Here is a 17132-nt window from a genome sequence, read left to right on the forward strand (position 1 = left end):
GCGCCACCTTAAAAACAGTCGCGCCGATATGTCAATCCAGACGCGACCCAGACAGACCTCGGCCCTGGGGCCCAGCCGTGAGAGCCGCGTCCTGATTGGCTGAGAGCCGCCGTCCTTTTGAGACTCGCCCTCCTATTGGCTGGAGCCGGGCGAGACGCTCACTCGCACAATGTCTACCCGCTTTTGTTATTGTAGCGAGCGGCCAGGATGCGGAGACAGCGAGCCTGATAGTCCGCTATCGACTCCGATACGCTCAAATTAGATGTTGGAGGGGGAAGGGGACACGATTTACTACCTCTCCGTCCTCGTCCACAAGACAGCTTTCCGCTATTCTCCGACAAGACGACCGATGTGTGAGTATTTCAACGTTTTCGGTGCGCCCGTTTTATTCATTTTTTTTTGTAAACGCACGTTGCGCCGTTCGAGACCGTGTGAGGAAACGAGCGGACCCCGCGCTACGTCTCGCTCGTTAGGGAGCGTATCGCGTCCGGGCCGTGTCGTAATAACTCATCTTTGCCCTTGTCTGAGCTTTGACGTTATTTCGTATCCGTCCAGCGTTTGAACGCTGTCTCGAGACGCTGACACGTCCGCCCTCTCACAGCAAGTTCGCGAGCGGGAGGTTGTTCGTTCAGCACTTCGCCTCGATTTTATTTACCCGACTAGTTAGTGGCTTCGCATGTCACCTTAACTTGCTCTTATCCAGCGGGAGCGCGTGAAATGTTTAGACGGCGGACTCGATGACGTCATGTGACCAAATATGGCATCTGCGCCGCTGCGTTTGTTTGCCTGCAGAGAAGTCAACAGTTGCCTGTAACTTTGCATGACATTTAATGAGCTGTAATGTTATCCTACAGCACGCCGGGAACGTGTCGGATAAAGCATTGTGTAGTTTAAACATAAGGGCTTCCTATTGAATTATGCCAAAGATTATTATTATTATTATTATTATTATTATTTCATGTTATATATACAGCATTGCATATATGAAAGCCTGCGTCTTCACGAGAGCATAAACCTTGGGGTTTCGTTGTTATGTGGTATCTAAAGCCGGGTTTGTCCTCTAGAATCGGGCCGCTGTGCTTTAGTCAAGCGCACTGTACTATATATGATGAAATAACAGCGTAATACACCCAGATAAGAAGAGAGAATAATGCATGAGTGTTTCTGTCAGAAAGACTAAAAGAAACCGCTTTCTCAAATATTACAGCATATGAAATCACTTCATCTGATAGCATTGTGCATTCTGTCTTAATGTAAAGTTGTTCCTCTGGCGCTCTGCCTCAAGGGCCACTTGCGCAGACATGGAGAGCATCGGCGAGTCTGATAATAAGGGTCTCAGAGAAGCTCCCCCCAGATTAGAGCTGATGATGCTCAGAGATCTGAAGTGTCAGGATCCGTCGGCGCTCCACCGGCTCTCAATTACCACTGCACTCTAGAAATATTGCACTTTTGCACTTGCGACGTCTCATGCAAAGATCACGGGGGGTTTCGTCACCGCAACACGAAGTCCTGCTTCTTCTGTACAGAATACAAATTCAAGCTGATCGCCGACGTGTAAACCACCCCGGTCACTTGCAGCACATCGCGGGTTTTTGTCGTCAGATCTCAGTTTATCGTGCGTGGAAAACCGGGAGTATCACGGCCTTGAATGTCCACAAGATGTCTTGACGAAGCTTGGCTCGCTGAGTGACGTTGCAAGGGATTGCTGTAGAAACGCTGAACTATAACATAGATACCGCAGGCCTGTCCGTAACCCGGTCTGCAAGTGATCCGCTTCTGCAGGGAACAATGTAAGGCCAGTTACTTGGATTTTTCAATACAAATTAGGTATACTTTTTCGGGCCTATTGTTCACAGTCGCTTTGTTTTGTTCTGGCGCATCTTAAATGCAAATTCAGTAATAACGGATGGCCGACTTAAAAGTACGAGTTTCCTAAGTGAACTTGAAGGCAGAATAAGCCATTTGCTGGTTGACTCCTTGCACTAAATGCTACTGCTTTTTTAAACATTTGGAATATCTGGAATCTCCTGCTTAATCTACTACTCGTACTATTTCCGCAGTGTTTCATACGCCGTTATTATAAGCACGGAGGAGATGACCTATTACAATGTGCAGCAGTATGACAAAACACACCGTATGTAAAAGCGTATCCCATAACTCGGTGTACTTGACTTCCAATCTCAGTTTGACAGATGGTCTTTTTTTTTTTTGACTCATTATCGGATCAAACTGCCACAAGACCGGCGTTTTTATACAAAATGTAATACAACGATACTAAATGACTGGGCGTTATCTTGACATTCAGGGAAAAGGAATTAAAAAGACACGAACGGTCAAAGAGACAGTTCACCCAAAAATGACAATGCCGTCGTTATTGCTCACCCTCACGTCGTTTTAAACTTTCAACATCTTAGTTCTTCGGCAGAACACAAATTAAGACTGGTGAAATCCTAGAGGTTTGTGACCTCTAGACAGCAACACGACTGACACCTTCAAGACCTAGAAAGGTAGCAAGGACGTTGTTAAAATGGTCTATGGTTCAACAAGCGTCAAAGAGAAAACAATGAAGTTATTTTTGCGTTCTTTGCACGCAGAAGCTGTTCTCGTAGCTTCTTTTGCTGCGGTTGACGTGGACTGTTTTAATCATGTCCTTAATGCCTTTTGGGTCTTGAACGTTGCTGTCTATGGAGGGTCAGAAAGCATCAAAAATATCTTGAGTAAATGATTACAGAAGATTTTCATTTTTAGGAAACATAATTCTAGCTACGATGTATTGAGCGATGTCCGTGAGGCTCTGCTGGCAGTGTGTTGTTTGTAGTAGACGTCGCCTGTTGATGCTGCTGTTCTGTTTTCCCATCTGTCAGAGCAGCAGGATGTCCGTGAACCCTCCCAACAGTAATGACGCCTGCCTCAGCATCGTGCACAGCCTCATGTGCCACAGGCAGGGCGGCGAAAACGAGGGCTTCGCCAAGCGCGCCATCGAGAGCCTGGTCAAGAAACTGAAGGAGAAGAAGGACGAGCTGGACTCCCTCATCACCGCCATCACCACCAACGGAGTCCATCCCAGCAAGTGCGTGACCATCCAGAGGACGCTGGACGGACGCTTGCAGGTGAGGCGCGCTTACAGTAACTGACGCTCAACCGGTGGCGTTCGCCTTCGTGCTTCAATGTAGCGAATTCCAGGAATCCCTCCAAATGTTCGTGCTGAATGGACTGAATGGATGAGTCACGTCTGCATTTGGCAGGTTTTTCTTGTCTGCTTTGCTCAGTGTTAGATGGCTTTTTCTGACAGGCGCTGAATTGCCGTTTCAGGCTGTCATTCTGTCAATGTGAAGATTTGATTGGACGTGACACGAGGGTGAAGGTGTTTAAAGGGTTTCACGGGACCTGTTCGGTCAGGATGCGTCTTTGTCCCGAAAAAACTAGTGAACTAGTGACTCGGTTGGCCGATTATTTGGTAGACGTTGGCTGATTAGTGCTGTCAATCATTAATGCATATCCCCACCCCCCAAAATATAGAAGTAAATATGTAAAAAAATAAATAACGCATAATAATACATATATACCCCCTGCATACCCCAATGCTTTCGGATTTTTAAGAAATCCAATATTTTATGGAGATAGCAATGTTTTGGTCATGATTTGTGATTTCAATTATTTGTGACGGCGGTTACAAATAAAACACAAATAAATCAAACTAAGTACATGCATAAATAAATAACAGTAAATTGATTCTCTTTTCTGAGTAAATATTGTGTCAAATAATTCCTTTAAATCCCATAAATGTAAATGTAGGATCAATAGATTGTATTACATACGCTTCTATTTCCAAATTTGTTGTTGGTGAAAATTTTTAATACTTTTTTTTTTTTTTTTTTAAGAAGTCTCTCACAAAGGATGAATTTATTTGATGATAAATTAAAAACAGTAATGCTATAAAACGAGTAACTGCAATACATTTTTAGTAAAGTTTTAGTATACTTAATACATGTGAACAAGCATGTATATATTTCAGAAAAAATGTTTAGATATTAATGTGTTTATTTCTAATATAAATTATATAAATATAGACATGCAAATTCATGTAAACATTTTCAAAATATATGCATAATAAATATACACAGAAGACACGCATACATTATGCCAACACAAACTTTTTGTTAATAATTTGACAGCAAAATAAAATAAATATATATATATATATATATATATATATATATATATATATATATATATATATATATAAATATTTATAGCTGTCAAATTATTAAATCATTATTATTTATTAATTATATATATATATATATATATATATATATATATATATATATATATATATTATATTATTATTATTATTATTATTATTATTATTATTATTATTGTTATTTATTTTATTTTTTTTACATGCAAAGCTAATTATTGCATCACTGGACAAAAATATACACAACATTTTTTTTTAATACAACCACACATAGAACTTGATGGCACATACAAACAATGGAAGTCTAGTAATCAAATGCAGTAAATATATTTTACCACATTTAAATCCATACCACAGAGTTTCCTTGGGGAAAAAAAGCAGCCCAGAAAATCCAAAAAGTGCGTAGATTCTTTTTAAAATGTATCGCCTATCCCGCTCTTAAAACCCCCATCGATCAGCCACTGTATAAACTCCCTTTCCCCTGTCTAGAACAACTTTGGAAAGTGTGTTTTCCTACATCGTTCACACAATTGTGTTTCCCCTAATCTATTTGTGAGTCCTGAGATAAATAAAGCCAGACAATGTAAATAATCAAGGCATTGTCCGTTGAATAAACCCAGTGATTGGGTGTTACTTTGAGGCCCGGCGCTAATCGTGTCCACACCGCCCACATCTGAACATAAGGCTTTCATATGAGAGAGAGAGAGAGAGAGAGAGAGAGACACGGATGCAGCCGCAGCTTCGGCCAATGCTGATAGCTTCCTGCCTGTAGCATCGGTCTCCATGGATACTAGATGATTGACAGCAGCTACAAAGAGACGTTCATCACGAGGCCTTTGACCGTAAACCTCAACGACCTCAAAGTAAAAGCGGTGGTTCGTACGGAGAAGGACGGCGTCTGCGCAGTTTCCCCACCCTTGGGCATGGGCAGATTTTAGAGGGAGGGGTGGAGGAGAGGCGGTGAAGGTTGTTTTGTCTAAAACACAGGAAAGGGGCCGGGTTAACTTAAGGCCGTCTATTTTTTCCTCTGCGTAGAAGGGCCGTTGGTAGATAGTCCGTGCTATTCTTTACACATGAGATGTGATGATATCCAGGCAACACGAGGAAAGAAAGCGGCGTATGCGCGGTACTGGAGAATCTGGTGCAGTACAGCACACCTAGTGAGTGAAGACGTAATGTGTCACCTTATCACAGGCCGTGAGAGCATGGGGGAAAACACACATTAACCTACTGTTACGTGCTTAGCACAAATATTGTCATTACAGTCTCTTTGGGATGTACACTTATTTATTATAATTTCTAGATCATTTGCTCTTAAAGTACATTTAAAAATATGAACTTGCCGATAATACAAGGTTACAAAAGGGTACTGAAGAGAGCTCACTTAGACTTTCATGTACATTTTAAAATCGTTATGCGTTAATAATCGTGCTTTAAAGACACGCATTTATCTTGACGAATACATTTCATTTAATGTTAGTGCAATGCTCATATATATTTGGTGATATATTAGCAATAAATTCGCAAATGTTAATGTGACAAATATATAAACACATTTAATGTTAATATAATGCGATAAATCACAGCTTCATCATTACAAATACACACATGATTCAGTAGAAGTGACGTTAAACTTTATTTTAGTTTAACATAAATGCTTGTCAGTCCATTCAGCATTTCAGAGTAATATAGTTATGAAATTACACATAAAGATTGACTAATATCGTAATTTATTATTGTTTTAAATAATACTGTATTATATAAAGCTACCAGGCCCCACTTTGTATTAAGTGTCCTTAATTACTATGTGCTTACATTTAATTAGTTAATTTTCACCTCTGTTTGATGAAAATAGCCATGTTCCCCTCAACAGCATCAATTCAACACGAACACAATAAGTACAGCGTGCATAAACCTACATCTTTCAAATCGTTATTATTATTGTTTAGTAGATAAAGACGCCTACAGTATACTTAAAAAAGGAAAGCGTGACCTACGATATTATTATTTTACGTTACAGTGTGCTGTTTTTCACGAGGTCATGTTTTACGCTGATCTTTCCGGTCCGGTCTGCCAAGATACTTCATGCTATTAAACGAGAATGAAAAATATCCCCACATGAATGCATGCGAGCATCATGTTTTGATGCGTAAAAATGAACGTGCAAAAAATAGGTCATCCTCAACGTTGTGGATGTCACCCGTATCTCTACATGAAAGGAAGCGGTTTTTCGCAAAGCGGTGACATCCCAAAACCACATTAATAGCCCTAGAGCGTGGTTTTAGATGTTAGGGAGTATAATTCATCAGAACAGATTCATGGTCGTCTTAAAATGCAGGTTTTAGATATATATATATATTTGAATGTATAATGTGATGGGCTCTAGTGACCAGCGGGCGTGGGGTTTGAACCCTGACCCTTTTGGTTCTCAGCCCCACCACGTTTGTGTCTGTTTCAGTCCGTCTGCCTAAATGGCACTGACAGCTGGGTTTATCCCTGTGCTCTGCTCGCTCTTGTATCACGCCGCAGCGTCATGCCTCTAGTGTTAATCTACAGAGGATTATCATATCACACACACGTCCTCTGCCCCGCTCTGCTGCGGCTCTGTCACGCTCTGCTGCGGCTCTGTCGCGTCACGGGCTGTGCTCAGAATGTTTTGGGTCATTTTGGTGCGTCAGGTTTGACTTGGTGGCGTATCGCTCGTACGGGCTCGATCAGTTCCTCATCTCGCTTCCGTCTTTCAGTGATAGACAAGCGGGGCAAAAGTAAAAACAGTGCCTCCGTTTAAACATGTTCATTTGTATAAAAAAAATCTGAAGTACGTCATTTATAATACATTAAATGCGACGTTATTGTTAACGAAAGCTTTAAAATGCAGCTTTGAAAGTTAGTGAAACAAGGCTGAAATTAAATAAAATATAAGTTTGATGGAAAAGCAAAAAGTAATAACTGAAATAATATTAATTAACCTATTTATTAAATCATGTATAATACATAAAAAACTGGACAATAATAAATTAAATATGCTAGTTAGAATGATTGTAAAAGTATATATATATATATATATATATATATATATATATATATATATATATAAAATATTTTTTTTTTTTTTTAATTTTATTTAATTTTTTTTTTTTCAGTATATACACTGTACAGTCATTATGTAAACATAAGTCATTATGTTTTTATGGATGTGATTAAAATGCTGTAATTTATTGTAGTTTATTTTAATTTAATTTAGTAAACTATTGTATTAAAATAACACTGTAGTGACCAAATAATTCAGTAAAGGATTAAAATAGCTAAGGTTTGATAAGCCATGCTTTAATGAGTATGGAAATATTAAACCAAATCATAACCTGAAATCACGTTTCAGATATCACGCACGCGTATGACTGCATCATTTTGACAGTAATTTAGAAAAGGATCCGAATTGTTTAATTGTGTGAAATATTCAAACCACTAATCCAGGTTTTCTCTTAATGCTTGGGACGTTTTAATTAGAAAATGTTCTATTAACTACAACTATATTATTCTAGTGCAGTATTTCACAGATTGTGTTCCCTTCAGCGTTATTGTACCATGTTGTCAAACTCTTCCTTTTTGTTGTTTCCTCCTGTAGGTTGCCGGTCGTAAAGGTTTTCCTCATGTAATCTACGCACGGTTGTGGCGCTGGCCTGACCTTCACAAGAACGAGCTGAAGCATGTGAAATTCTGCCAGTACGCATTCGACCTCAAGTACGATAATGTCTGTGTCAACCCTTACCATTATGAGAGAGTGGTGTCGCCAGGCATCGGTGAGTCCGCTGGCCTTTCATTCATCACCAGCAGCGAACACATACAGTCTCACGCTTTTCTGCCAGTGCAGGGAAAAAAAACACCTTGTAATTTATGTATGTCTTTCTCTTCTTTTTTTTCTCCTCTCGTCTCCAGTTGGTCTCAGTCTTCAAAACACGGGTACGTTATGCAATAATCGGTGCTGGCGAGTAACTAGTTACATGTAATGGTATTAGGCTATTACAAAATAAATGTAATGGTAATTGGTTACAGTTACTGAGAAAAAAAGTGTAATTAAATTACAGTTACTTCTGAAAACGTTAACCATTACAAAAGGAGTTTAGGACACAGAGTAGAACTTTGTTGCTGATTCGATATAGTGTAAATAAAACAGGACGTTGTTAGATGTTTTATGATTTGTGATGAAGGATTTTGAACCTCTTTTTAACTAACTGACAGATAGATTGATAGATATATGAAGTTAATATAGTCCTGGAGGAATCATTCAAATCCGCTTTACGAGAAACATGATTATTTACAAAAATATTATATATATTAAAAGAAAAAAAAAGATTGAAATAATAAATCAACTGATCAATTCTATAATTTCTAATATATTTTAAAATATAAATGTGTATATTGGAATGTTAATGAGCAGATAAAATTACAAATAGATACTGAACAGTGCTATTTTACGTCTTTCTACAAAAAAAATGGCTTGCCATTCAGCACAAGATTCACTGATTCGATTAAGTCATAAATGAATCAGTGATTTTTATTCAATTTTTTTTTTAATGAACTGACTCGGTAAAATAAATTCAGTTTGTCCTCTGGCTGGTACGTAGGTCCCACTGGCAGACTAATAAAGGAAGAGTACAGCCACGACTGCATTCAGATGGACGTTCCCCCAGGCCTGCCTCCTCAGCAGGACCACCAGGGGGCGATGAAACTCCCTCCTCCGGACCACTACGGCCAGCCACTGCCTCCTCTACAGCTGCCTTCAGAAGCCAGCCGCCCGCCCCAACCCGTCACCCTGTACTCCAACATGCCCCTGTCCCCCACCGGTAAGCGGCGCCCCCCGAGCGCACCGGACTCACGGTGGCGTGATCACGGCCTCATCTTCCCAACTCTCTTGTGTTTCAGCTTCAGGCTCTATGATGCCGATGCAGGGAGGTCACGGTGAAGGCTTACTTCAGATTGCGTCTCCTCAGGGTCAAGTCATGACCCCTACACCTCCCCCCTCCACCCCACACACGGACCCCCACAGACCCCGTCCCACCCCAGCCTCCCCCCAACCAGAACGGCTACAACAGCTCCAAACACTCCCAGACGCAAGGCTCCTTTCACAGTGAGTATCACACCAGGGTCTGACCAATCACGACGGGACTAGCGATAAATTCTGTTTGAGTTAAATACACCTATTATGGGTTATGAAAGGGTCATATTTCGGTTTTGGGAGGTTAACATGCATGCAAGGTCAAAAAACACTTAATATGCATTTATTTTTATCTCATTTTTTAACTAGAAAGATTAGTTTTCCGAAGCACTTCTTTGCTGACACTAATCTGCGGTGACTGGTCGTTACATCATGCCTGTAATATCTGATGAAGCCCAGTGCTGCTTTGTTTCTGTCGTTACCGTGGAAACTGTTATTTGGTGCTCCAAAGCGTCACCTAGTGGTAAAGAATGAATTTACATTTTCATTCAGACCAACAAGTGGGTGTGTTCGTGTTGACCTTAACATGAAACGACTTGGGATTTGTTTTAAAAATGACTCGATTCATCGATTCAATATCGAATATTTATTTTTAGAGACAATAACTTTTCAAAACTCTGCAGGATGTCTTCATTCACGTAGAGCTGTGCCACACACTGCATGAAAGATCATTTTTAAAAATCCGTAGTAAGTCTTAAATAGAATAAATAAATAAAATCTGCAGAAATACACTGTAGAAATAAGTTAAGTATTATTTTTAAACTTTTATTTATTTCTGTTATTTATATTATTATTAATTATAGTATTATTAGTATTTATAGTGTATTATTAAAGTTATTCTTTTTTTTTTTTTTTAGAATACTTATTTTTACATTTTAAACTGTTAATCGTTTACATTTTAGGAATTTTATTGTGTTTGACTTTTTTTTTTTTTTTTTTTTTTTTTAAAAATATTCTTGTTTAGCTTTACATTTTATTTGTAGCCTAGTAATTAGTTTGCTTTAAGTTGTAGTTTTTCCATCTAACATTTATGATTTTATTTCCTCTTCATTTCAATTAATGAAACATTTTTAGTAATTTTAGTATTAGTAAACAATAAGATCTGTCCCTGTTCCTGTAACCCCCGCCCAACAGTAAAATCTCATTGATCCACACGTTGCTCCTCAAAGCCGTATATCAAACATCACAAATATTGGCTTGTGGTTTTGGCATGTACTTTCTCTTTCAGCACAGACAGATAAAATACTTGCCGCTGGAAACTTGTTGTGTCATGCCTGAGTGTTATGATCTTTCCAATGCTTCATATGCAAAACCTTTCTAATCTCTTAAATTGCCGCAGCAACTTGGACGGGCAGCAGCACAGCCTCCTACACTCCCGTGCAGGACCCCAGCAGAACGGACGTGGCCACCAGCCTCCTCTCCACCACCCACACTTCTGTACGCTTCACTGAAACATTACTACAAACATGGATGCAAATATACCATTGTTTTTAATGGAACCGAATCGATCCATTTATTATTTCTCGTTCTGTCAGGGTCTCAGCATCACAGTTCAGCGTCTTTCCCTCCTCCAGTCTCCAACCATCCAGGTTTATACTTTACATCATCTATATATCATCACTAAAACACACAATACAACACATTCAAATGGTGAAATCAATCCTATTGGTAACACTTTCTATGAAGCATGCATTTAAAATATATATAATATTCTTAAGGCATTATAATTAATATATAATGCATTATTTATATATATATATATATATATATAACACCATATCAAATCTACTTCATTTATAAGAGACTATATCATATCTTGACATTGTTTATTTAGGACCTATGCAGTATCTTATTGTGTTTTTATAAATGTTTATTATGTGTTAGAAATGATCATACTTTTAAAAGCCATAACCACAAATAAGTAAATATTAAAACACATTACAACTGAATGCTCATGAGATGATACAGCATATTTATTATGCATTATTCATTCATTATAATGCTTTAAGAAGCCCTTTGTTATGTATTATTAATACGGGCTTCACTGAAAGTGTTGCCCCGCTGTTTTTTCGGCAAGCACACTTTAACCAGAGGTGCCTCCACAGGTCCTGAGTTCTGGTGCTCCATCTCGTACTTCGAGATGGACGTGCAGGTGGGGGAGATGTTTAAAGTGCTGTCCAGCTGTCCGGTGGTGACGATCGACGGGTATGTGGACCCCTCGGGGGGCGACCGCTTCTGCCTGGGTCAGCTCAGTAACGTGCACCGCACAGACGCCAGCGAGCGCGCCAGGTATGTGTCACGCCACTCCAGTGTGCTTAACAGAGCTGAGTCATGCACCCACTATGTAGGGTTTACTCCACGCAAAAATAACATTTATAAATAAGTCTGTTTATTTAAGCTTTAGAGGAAAATGCTAGTAGAATTGTTTCATATTTATTCTTTCATCACAACTTGAATGAAATAAAATCATTGCAACAAAGAAAAAAAAAAAAAAAAAATATATATATATATATATATATATATATATATATATATATATATATATATATATATATATATATATATATATATATATGATTGTTGACTTGTGTCCTATGGCATGAAATAAAAATGAAAAAAACAAACAACAACAAAAAAACCCTCTAACATCAAAGATAAATCTCTCTCATGCTGTTTGTGACTAGAATAAAGATACATTATTTTCTCTTATAATGTCACACCATAGGACACAGTAAAAATTTTATTTGTCAACTACCCATATATAAAGAATACAATTATATAAAGAATTTAATACAATTATATTAATTAAATTAATTTACAAGTAATTACAATTCTATTTTAATGTTATTTTAGTTTACATGTTGCTAATTTGATGTGCTTGTCATTTTTGTTTTCTTATTTTAATTATTTCTATTTAACTTTTCAGTTTTAGTTTAACATTTCAGGTTTAATATCGTAATGATTTCATTGGAAGTATTTATACCGTTTTTGTAAGATTTAGTTTTTTTGCAGTTTTGTTTCATTCCATGAAATTAAAGTTTTAGTTTTAAAAAATGTTAAAAACTAATAAAAATACTTTTGTTAACTGAACAAAGCACATCACAAAATTAAAATATTAAATATTAAAAAACAATATATATATATATATATATATATATATATATATATATATATATATATATATATTATTATTATTATTATTATTATTATTATTATTATTATTTTTTTTTTATATTTTAATTTTGTGATTATTAGTGATAATGAAAATAGCTATATTGTCCAAACACAGCGTCTGTATGTGTGTGATACGTGTTTGTTTGTGTATAGATGAATTTCACAGGTTTTATGTTTGCCTTAACACACGTCTCAGTGTGCCAGATTGACACCGTGATGAACAATAATAAACAAACAGATTCTGTGAGAATAGCCGTCTTGATCTGGTTGTGTTGTTTCAGGCTGCACATAGGTAAAGGCGTGCAGCTGGAGTGCCGCGGCGAGGGAGACGTGTGGATGCGCTGCATGAGCGACCACGCTGTCTTTGTGCAGAGCTACTACCTGGACAGGGAGGCGGGCCGAGCGCCAGGAGACGCCGTGCACAAAATATACCCAGGGGCCTACATAAAGGTAAAAGATGTGAAGGAAAAACTGGGTCAGAGATGGGGTCACCATATGGGACGATGTTAGTAGTGCCAGTCAAATAGCAGTGACTCTTCTGCAAAACTAGATAGTAGGTGACGTTTTTAGCTTTTGATTTTTTTATTTTGTTGTATTTGTGACATTGTACTATTGTCATTTTTTTTTTTTTTTACTTTTTTTTTTTTTTACATTGCCAATCTTTTCTCTGAGCTCTGAAAATCTTTTCTAGATGAGTATTGAGAGATTCGTCCAGATAAAGCATTTAACAATGCCTTTTACTAATCAAAAAGTTTAACGTTCTGAATACGTGCGGTAGAAAATGTACAAAATGTCTTCGAGGAACATGAACTTTATTTAATATCCTAATGATTTTTGTCAAAAAACAAAAATCGATCATTTTGACCCTCAAAATGTTTTGTAAGGCTATTGCTAAAAATATACCCTTGCTATTTAAGTCTTGTTTTGTGGTCCAGGGTCACATTTAATCTACATTTTACTTGTTAACTGCAAAATAAATCACAAAACCACTACATCGATTAAACTAATTCCAAAATAAAACTTTTCAAATTAACAAATAGATGATAGTTTATAGTTATTTATTGTCTAATTTGTATTTCATTTTTTTTTTGTAGTTAATATATAGTTTGTATTAAAATACAACACTTTCCATGATTTAAATGGTGGTGATGTTTTTATATAAATAAATGGATGGAAATGTTTTATAGAAATGACATGAATTAATGGATGAGTTTAGACCAGCTGCTTATGTGTTTTATTTAATAAGTGTAGTTCATGTAAAGAAATAAAGCAAGTAAATTAGAAAATTTTTATGTGCATTAAAAAAGTATTTAAAAAAACAAATAAACAGTTTGTCTATTTATCCATTTGAAAAGTTGTTTACATGAATTATTGTTTTTTTTTTTGTGTAGTTGAAAAGTAAAATGTAGTTACGTGTAGCAATAAACTAAACACATATTTGTAAATGCAAACAGAATTAAAAAAACCCCATAAATATCAGATCATTTTAGACTCTTTTGCAAATATGGAGAAATATGCATGTATATATTTGATAAAAATATGTTATGCTTATATAGTAGATGCATTTATATATAATATACATTATAAGAATATTTTTAAATATATACTGTATGTGTGTGTATTTATACAGACATATATATATATATATATATATATATATATATATATATATATATATATATATATATATATATATATATATATATAATATATGTGTGTGTATATATATATATATATTAATATGTGTGTATATATATATATATATATATATATATATATATATGTGTGTGTATGTGTATATATACATATGTATGTATATGTGTGTGCACACAAAAATGCAAACACAAGAAAATATTTCATAAATGTCAAATATATCAGATAAATTTAGACCTTTTTTAATCTAATTTTTGGGAGTGTTTTCATGCTACCTGGTAGTGCATTCATGCTATTATTATTATTAGTATTACAAGTTCTCCTAATATAACCCCAGCCTCTCTGGGCAGTGAATACCTTTGTGCACTTGAGAGCTCTGTGTGTATTTTTGCTTCGTGTCACATTGGATTTGGCGGATCCAGAGCCTGTCCGAATGAGTTCCCGTCAGCCGCCGTTTGAGGACAGAGCAGCGAGGTCTCTGCGCTGAGTGTGTTGTTTGGTCCCCGCAGGTCTTCGACCTCAGGCAGTGTCACAGACAGATGCAGCAGCAGGCGGCCACGGCTCAGGCGGCGGCGGCGGCTCAGGCCGCGGCGGTGGCCGGAAACATCCCAGGACCCGGAAGTGTCGGAGGAATCGCTCCCGCAGTCAGTGAGTGTCCGCCTCATTCACCTGGAAGTCACATCAGGTGTCCGTTCACCTTTAATCCTTGATCTCGTTCTGTTAAACACAGTATACTCACTTATTACACCTGAATGAAAATGCAGGTACGGGGCCACAGAAACGAATTTAAACTCATTATGTCTTTCTGTGTTTGTGGTGGTGTGTTTTGGCCCGTTAGTGTTGCCAGATCTTCCTAGAAAAAATAGCTAATAGAACAAACTCATGATGAACTTCAGTACAGACCACTTGCCAAAATATAACGACCTGCACCTGCCTGCTTCATAACTGGATCGCTTTATAAGCTGAGCCCAAACTACAGTCCCAAAGATGCTAAAAAAAGAGTGCCGTACATCATATATATATATATGTGTGTGTGTGTGTGTGCTGTGTATATTTATAATGTACGTGGGCAAAAGACGTAAAAGGGTTTAAGCATGAATAATAAGTGTCATTTTGCCTTAAAGTGTTGATTTTTAAAAAGTTATCCATTAAATTGAATTGCAAAATTAATTTTGTTTTTCTGAGCAAAAAATAAATATTATATATTTTTGCACTAATTTACAGAAAACAGTCAATAAAATATATTTCAGATAACAATCTTTTCAGGCGTACAAAAATCCATTTATGACAGATTAAAAGATGAATTGCTTTCCTGTAATTTTATATTTTTTTTACATTTTCCAATATCCTAGGTTTTGCTCTTTTTTTATGGTCCCTGATTATTTTATATATATATATATTAATATGTACAGAATAAACATGTTTGAATTTTTACATAAATATTGTGAATGGCTGAATGACAGTGTAACATTATTGTAAAAATTTTTACATTTTATTCTGTTTATCTAAAACCTTAAAAACAGACATTACTTACATTTAATGTACTTTTATGGACATAAAATCACTTTTAATGGCGACATCTTGACGTCTTTGACCCATGTATAAATACACACACATGCATGTATATATTTAATAAAATGTTATGCTTTATATATTTAATATATTTATATATAATATACATTATATATACATGTAAATATTTATATAAATATATATATATATATATATATATATATATATATATATATATATATATATATAATATATATATAATTATAATATAATATATCTTTGCATAGCACTAAAATATCACGTTTATGAAAGCAAAAACGTTACATATGAAACAAATATTTTTAAATCTTAATTTGTTTAGACATATAGCTTCGATTTTATAGCAATTTAAGTTCCAAATTTGATGGTAGATATTACAAAAAGTGAAGTTCCTGTGAGATTTTAAGCGCTATACCAAAGATGTCCACCAGGTGACACCCAAACTGCATTGAATTGTAAAAAATAATCAAAATATTTCTCAAAATATCATGTCTGTCACAAGATAACCCCAAAACAGGAACCTCGAGACTCAACAATGTGTTTTGTAAAGTTTACAACAGAAGTCTTGCTTGTTACAAATTTTGTAAACTTGACACAGCTCACTAAAAGGAGGAGCGTACTGAAGTGATTTAAGGCACCATTTCCACGCTAAAGCTTGTAACAGGATGTGTCTTGAAGCTTTATGCAGATCTAATTTAAGTGACGGTTGCTTCTGAAACTTGACAACACAAAACGAGTGGAGTTTCATGACGTAAACGTAATGGTTGGGTTGCTGATGAGTTTGTGAATGCTTGTCCGCAGGCCTGTCGGCAGCAGCAGGGATCGGCGTGGACGACCTCCGGAGGCTGTGCATCCTGCGCCTGAGCTTCGTGAAGGGCTGGGGTCCGGACTACCCCCGGCAGAGCATCAAGCACACCCCCTGCTGGGTGGAGGTGCATCTGCACCGGGCTCTGCAGCTGCTGGACGAGGTGCTGCACACCATGCCGCTCGCCGACCCCGGCCCCGCTAACTGAGAGCCAAACACTCGCCACACAGATACTGGACACACTACAGTAAGCCTGCGAAGAGTGCGCTTCGTTAGAATACCAATGAAAACACCACAGGAATCCACTCACCCTAAAGTCATGTTCCCGGAAAAGTCTTTCAGTGCGTTTTAATCGTTCTGTAGTGAAATGTTGCGTTTCCTTTCGGGCCGCTCTCACAGAAACGTGTCTGGGTCGTGTTTCGCTCGAATATTACATCGCATCTGCTCAAAGAGGATGTTTTTTTAGCGTATCGCTAGGGTTGCGAGGGGTGGGCGTTTTATGGAAACGAGACGAGAAAAAAAATTCATGAAATTTCGAAAAACATTGGACAAGAACATTTTCTGCCCCATTTGCAGCCGCTGATTATGCCTTAAATTTTTTTTTTGTTAATCACATTTTCCTGCCAAATTCTGAATCATTCCTGCTAAAAATGTTTCAGTTGTTTGTTTATGCAATGGTGATTCTTATCAGATTATGGTGTATTTTTTTTTTATTTTAAACAATGATTTGTTTGATTAAATTCAGCCTAAAT

General features: G+C 36.9%; 1 pseudogene; it reads left to right on the forward strand.

Moving 5' to 3' along the window:
- The first annotated feature begins 41 nt into the window (after positions 1 to 41).
- Positions 42 to 17132, forward strand: LOC122323730 (annotated as a pseudogene).

This window comes from Puntigrus tetrazona, chromosome 19 (assembly GCF_018831695.1).
Source record: "Puntigrus tetrazona isolate hp1 chromosome 19, ASM1883169v1, whole genome shotgun sequence".
NCBI classification, from domain to species: domain Eukaryota; kingdom Metazoa; phylum Chordata; class Actinopteri; order Cypriniformes; family Cyprinidae; genus Puntigrus; species Puntigrus tetrazona.